We start from the raw sequence: 7449 nt of genomic DNA on the forward strand, positions 1-7449 counted from the left end.
TTGAGTTCTGTCTCTAAATTCCCGTTTCTGCTTTGACCTAGTTTATTAATTACGTATTTAATTTACTATTAATCGTATTATCACCTAATATCTGTTTGTTAATTTATTTATTCTTTCTTTTCCCAAATTATCCGTTTTAAATGTATTTTCGACGTAAATCAATAAACCCAATGTAATTATTGTATTTTATTCTCTATTATCATATTATTTGTATGATCACATGTAATCAATCTAAATCCCGATTCGACCTAATTGTATGATAAACTACATGTTTACCGACTTAGTTTAATTCTCACATGCTAGGATTAATCTAATTAATGTTGCATTGCATGCATATAATCGAAAACATATCGAGTATAGACAATTTCCCTAATCATTAGTAGAGGCCGTTATCGAGGCGGGCGGGATTAGGTGTTCGAGCAAAAGAGCTTCCTAATACGTACCCTCACTCCTTACTCCAGATCTCTGTGAACATCCGTGTTCATTGGCATCCACGAGAGTCATTCTAGACATAGAATGCTAAGGGTAACGAGTTCTTGATGTTCATGTCACTACTTTGTATCTTGACATGGCACGAGTTATTCGAACGGTTTCCAATTTTCCACAATAAATTGGTGGCGACTCCATAAATGCACAAGAAAAGCTTGCTCGCTTTTCGCCCCCGTGGGCCCGCGTCCACCGTTTGGCGACTCCGCTGGGGAATAATACACTTACGTGTAGCCAAGGGTGAAACTTGAACAAAGTTAGGGAATAGTTTGTACAAGACAGTTGTTGGTTTTCATAACTCAGTCTTCCTAGATCGTTTTATTCGCCCTTCCTAGGCCCAACCCAACCCATTCGACCAATCGACCCGTCTAGACAGTCCAAACTCTTATTTGGGCCTAAGGATGGATAGCGATTGACGTCATCCATACCATGGTACTTACTCTTGTTTGTATCAAGGACTTTCACTACTCGAGGAAATGGACTAGGAATCGGCCTTACTCTTGTTTGGTACGAGCCTCTCCACAGACCCCGGGTTTGATTGTTCGGTATGGCAACCCACCCTTTAAGCCAAAACCCTTTTAAATGCACTCAGCATCCCGTTATAATGCCTGTATAAATATTTGTACCATATGTGATCACCATTTCTAAACAAAACCATGACGATTTTTGTAAAAAAATCAAAATTTCTTTCAAAATGTAAAAATTTCGAACATAAGCCCAATATTAGCGCAAAACCAGTCAAAACTCTGTCTAATTGTCGAGTCAAAATTCGGGCCTCAAAGCCCATTTCAAAACCTCACTTCGAGTCCACTCCTACAACTACACTACAGTTGACTAGGACCAACATTTTCAAACTTTGTCATTTCTTCAAAAACTCACTTAACACGAGTGGCACACTCCCACTTTACAAGTCAACACATTTTTTCAAGTAAGTGTGCTAGAATGGTCGATCGTGTTTTGATTCGTCGTCGATCTATTGTTCAGTTTCCAAGACGCCTGACACAAACGACCTGAGCAACAACCAACCCCTAAATTGTAATGATCAAATCCTAGCCGCGCTAGCTCGTCTCCAAGTCACTCAAGACCAAGTGTATGATCGCCTCGACACAATCGAGGGCCGAATATATACTGTGGAAACAAGGTTGCCTCCTCGAGAAAGTGAAATATCTGATGAATTTGTGAATAACTTCGGGAATGAAAATCCTCCTATCGGAGTACATGAGGTTAACCCTCCCGTAGGTATGACTGCAGCTGAGAAAAGACTTCAATACTTGGAGGAACAATTGATGTATCTCAAAGGGGATGATATTTATAGGGAAAATAATCGCAAATATGAGGCCGTGAGCTCCAAATTGCGAACCAACTTCAACATGACGGATATCCCTAATTCAAGGGGCATGAAAACCCTTTGAACCATATCCGTGCTTTCAAGGATTACATGTCTATCAAAGGCATTAAACCCGAGATGTTCTTAAGGATCTTTCCTTCATCTCTTGACACTATCCCAAGACAATGGCTCTATTCTCTAGAGCACAAGAAGATTGCTACGTGGGACGACGCCGCAATTGAGTTCGCTAAGCAATATGCGGATAATGCCGAAATCCAAGTCAACATGCGCACTTTAGAGGTTCTTCCCCAAAATGACAATGAAGGTTTCACCGAATTCCAAAGTAGGTGGAGGAAGACTAGTACCCAACTTGTTGAACGTCCAGATGAAGCTACCCTCGTGGAGAAATTCGTGGACAATTTAAAGCCCATCTATGCGAGTCATTTGAGGTACCAAAACATTAAGACCTTCAAAGACTTAATGTCGGGAACAAGGATCGAGGATGACATCCGTAAAGGGCTCTTGTCCAAAACGGTAGGTCGTGGATATCAAGGCTCAACAAGTCGTTCTTACGGCTCTACTAGCAAGACTGATGAAGTTAACCTTCTCGAGCCATCTAAGAAGAGTACCCCACCAAGAAAATTCACGAATATTGGGGACACATACTCTAATGCTCTAAAGAGACTGATGAAACAGGGTAAGCTTCAACCCATAGGCCATACGCCCGAACCAGAAAAGAAATCCAAGTTCTGGGACGAGAGTTCGTATTGTGAATATCATAGAGGTAAGGGACATGATACAAAAAAATGCTACAAGCTAAAGAATTTGCTTCAAGACATGATTAAAGACGGGCGCCTACCAATACCGCTTGGTGGTAAGCCTAACAACACTCAGAATCCTCTTGGAGTTATGATGATTACAAGTGACGAATCTACCTTAGATTGCTTACATCTTATATCCCCAAAAGAAGAGATGATCAATGGGATATGGACGGATAGCGAGGAAGATGTCTACCTCCAGGATCTTCCCTTAATCAAGAGCTCCGAAAGCATCATAGATGAGATCATTGCCACACTAGGCACAGAAACCAATTCAAATCAGCAGAAATGATTGAGAAAGTCGATCAAGTGGACGAACAATCAAGGAAGACTCTTCAAGCTCACTACGGGAGAAGGAGAGATGTTCAAGGAGAACCACAAGACGATGAGTTCGAGTCAGAGTCAGAGTCGGAGTCTAGAGAAGTCCCTAGAGAGTCTCCTCCTGTCGTCACTCCCACTCCCCTTGTTTCTCCTAGCTTAGCATCAAATAGTAACAGTAGTTCGGGAAATGTCCCAACAGCTGTCCCTTTACCGCCACTGACTACAGAATAGATGGCTTCTTTGTTTCAGGCTTTTCTCAAATTTCAATATGAATAAATCAGGTTCTGCTTACTCTTTGTGTTATTCTGAATGCAATTCTATTTACGATGATAATGAGGATGACCCAGACCCAGACTCAATCCAAATACCTCCCTACATAGCCAAAGAAATACTACAAGAAGGGGAAGGGGGACCAGTAATAGAAGATACTGAACCCATCAACGTAGGAATCGAACTAGAACCCCAAGAACTTAGGATAGGGACGACCAAGAACTTCAGAGACCTAAACAAAGTAAGTCCCAAGGATGACTTTCCTCTACCACATATCGACATATTGGTGGATAATACATCAGATCACGCGCTATTGTCCTTCATGGATGGATACGCAGGATATAAGCAAATCATCTTTGTTTTATTCCTCTTACGAGGGCACTTTCGTCGTACATTCGAGTCGAGCATCACTAAACGTTAACTTAGTTCATCTCGTTTCGTCAAACATGTAAGTCTGAGGGTGTATAATCCTTATTTTATTATTGTTCTTTATTTTTGTAATCACTATTGTAAGATTTACGTCGAAAATATGCTTAAAACCGATTTGTAAAACCTTATTTCAAACCCTTTTTTCGGATTATCAGGAGAGAAACGTCGAGAAAGGACGCATCAACTGCTTTGCCTCTTCGAAGGGACGCAGCACCTGCTGCGCCTCTTCCTGAGGCTGCCGCAATTCCTGCTTCCTTTGTTCTTCCTTCGTCTTTTATTCATCTTATTGTTCTTATTTTGTTTTCTTTGTTTGTTCATTGTTCATTAACATAATAATTTCTATTATGATAATTCTAAATAAATCATTAATAATTTATCATCTTTTAAATTCCCGACTTAAATCCCTTATAATTCATATTTGCGGGTTTTCGTCATTAAAATCAATTCGGGTTTTTAGAGGTTCGATTCATTAATATTGAGTCTTTGGATTTCACCATTGATATATTTTCATCTGTTTATCATCGCCGTCTTAATAACCTATTTAACCTAATTAATTTGTCTTAGTTCATTTTAATCCATTATTGGCCTAATTAATCTTGTATATAATTCGTCCTAATTAATTTTATCCATGCTTTATTGTTTTTATGACCTCAATCTTATGTAAATAATCTGTTAATCACTTCTATCCGAGTCAATTATTCATAATCAAGCGTTAAATTTACTAATGAATATTAACGATTTGCAATTCCGGCTTCACAGCCAGAACTGAGCTCAGGAACAGACGCAGCGTCTGCTGCGCCTGTTCCAAAGGACGCAGCTCTGCGGCGCCTGTTCCTGGTTGAGTTCTGTCTCTGAATTCCCGTTTCTGCTTTGACCTAGTTTATTAATTATGTATTTAATTTACTATTAATCATATTATCACCTAATATTTGTTTGTTAATTTATTTATTCTTTCTTTTCCCAAATTATCCGTTTTAAATGTATTTTCGACGTAAATCAATAAACCCAATATAATTATTGTAATTATTGTATTTTATTCTCTATTATCATATTGTTTATATGATCACATGTAATCAATCTAAATCCCGATTCGACCTAATTGTATGATAAACTACATGTTTACCGACTTAGTTTAATTCTCACATGCTAGGATTAATCTAATGAATGTTGCATTGCATGCATATAATCGACAACATATCGAGTATAGACAATTTCCTTAATCATTAGTAGAGGTCGCTATCGAGGCGGGCGGGATTAGGTGTTCGATCAAAAGAGCTACCTAATACGTACCCTCACCCCTTACTTCAGATCTCTGTGAACATCCGTGTTCATTGGCATCCACGAGAGTCATTCGAGACATAGAATGCTAAGGGTAACGAGTTCTTGGTGTTCATGTCACTACTTTGTGTCTTGACATGGCACGAGTTATTCGAACGGTTTCCAATTTTTCACACTAAATTGGTGGCGACTCCACAAATGCACAAGAAAAGCTTGCTCGCTTTTCGCCCCCGTGGGCCCGTGTCCACAACACTAAGAACTACATCTTGAAGATCTAACACACCAAATAAATTAAATGACCAACAATCCACGTAGTAGTGGGAATAGACAAACTGAAATACCGAACACCCTTCAAAGAGTTCCTTGACGGCTTGACCAAGGCGACATCAACCCATTCAATGGCAGTGTCAGTATAGACATGACATAAAATAATCACCGCCTTTGTACAAAGTCCATTTATTTGACTTATGATAACATAAATGTAATACTACGGTTTTCTGGTCTTAGCTTACTCGACCGAGTAGGCCATACTCGGTCGAGTAAGTTGTCGAGTGCTTTTAGACAGACTATTGTTTTGGGTGCACTCGGCCGAGTTGTGAGGAACTCGGTCGAGTTTGTCGTAGTCTGACGGGTTATTTTTCCGCAGTTTGATTAAGAAAATTGGAGATGTATATATAAGTTGTGTTATCGGTTTTAGTCACATTATAATCATTTCTTAATCACTTTCTCAACATAAACTACGTAACACTGCTCTCCAATTACCTTAATCATTTTCAAGGCTAGAGTTCATAGATTTGGGGGGTTTTCTTTTCATCTCCGCGTTGATTCGATCAGTAAGTAATTTTACTCTTTATTTATTGATATTTTGGTTATAGATATACGAACCCTAATTTGGTGATTTAGGGGTTTTGGTGTGATTAGTCATATTATGTATGGTATATTGATTGTATGATATCGTAATAGGTGAGGACTTCATAGAGGAAGCGTTCTAGCTTGATTGCTGTGCTTTGCTTGGATCTTGATAAGTTAGGGTTTCCCTACTCAGTCGGTTGTATAATTGGTATAAGATGTGATTGTGATTGATTGATTAGTATTGTTATCATTGTGATTGAGATTGTTCTATGATCGGTTGTTGTTGTTGTTGTTGTGGGACCATTTTTAGGAGATGGTTCCAACCCCAAGTTCGCCCCTTGTGGCTCCCGTCACAAGGGGGATATGCACATTAATGATCTGGGATTCGCTCGTTGTGATGAGTGGGGTTTAGTTGGCAAGGCTGCGGTTCCCACTGGCGGTGTGGGTTACCTGTTGCGATGGATAACCTGGCAGGGCTACACATTTTGGTGTGTAGTTGGTTTTTGATGATTGATGGAGATTGGAGGATTGATTGGTTACAGTTTGATTGGATTGTGTTGTTGTGAGTTCTTATTCTGATTATGCAGTTGAATGACCCCCACTACGCCAAATAAGACATTCAATAACGGTCAAATAATGCAATTACCGTTTTTAAATAGAAACACGGGACCGTTATTGCAACGACGGTTGTTAAATATATACCATGTTTGTACAAATAATACGCGACCGTTATATAACATCATGAACCGTTATAAAATCTTTTAAGAAACCGTTCTTAAATCTTAAGAACGGTTTTAAATCCGTTGTCGTAGTTTACTATTGACAACGTCTTATCGTTCCAAAACCGTTGTTAAATATTATATAAGATAATGGTTCATTTCGTTATCTTATTTAATTGAATGTCAAAAATTAACAACGGCTTTATTGCGTGCAAAACCGTTGTTATATTCATCTGTTGACAACGGTATGTAACCTTTATCTATTTTTATTGATGAAATTTTGACAACGGTTCTGCTTAGATAAACCGTTGTAAAAGTTTTGAACTCGACAACGATTATCGTTCGTTATCTTATATTTTAGGCGGTTTGAATGGGAGGGAAAATATGTCAACGGTTATTTATCTAAATAAAACCGTTGTCAAATAATTGTTTGCAACGGGTTGTTTTTAAACGTTATCGTTTTTAATTTTTTTTTAAAAAAATGATTTTAGCTTGTTCTAGCAGCTGCTGAAATGCTATTTTTTCAGCAGCGTTTGTAGTTTCTTTAAATGCTACTTTTTTAGTCTTTGAAAAATAGCATTCCAAAGAAATTGTCAAAGGCAAAAATTCAATCCTGTATCAAAATATTTCACCCAGCGATCAATTAAACCCAATTTAAAAACAGTACAAATAGGATGATCAACAGCCAAAACACAACTTCCTCAGAAAAAACAAAAGAAGCTAATACACAATGGCTCTATATATACACACTCGTACATAAAGCATGAGAAAACTATTGAGACTCGCTAATGAAATAACATAACTGGCCCACATATTTCTCATCTGGTTGATGTCCTCTGGCGAATATTCTGGGGCTTTGTTGAGTATTAGTGGAAACTACAATTCAAAATATACATAATCAAAATAGATATAATACATGGAAGTATACAGAATTGAACTCAATTTACGT

This window comes from Silene latifolia, chromosome X (genome assembly GCF_048544455.1).
Source record: "Silene latifolia isolate original U9 population chromosome X, ASM4854445v1, whole genome shotgun sequence".
Lineage (NCBI taxonomy): Eukaryota > Viridiplantae > Streptophyta > Magnoliopsida > Caryophyllales > Caryophyllaceae > Silene > Silene latifolia.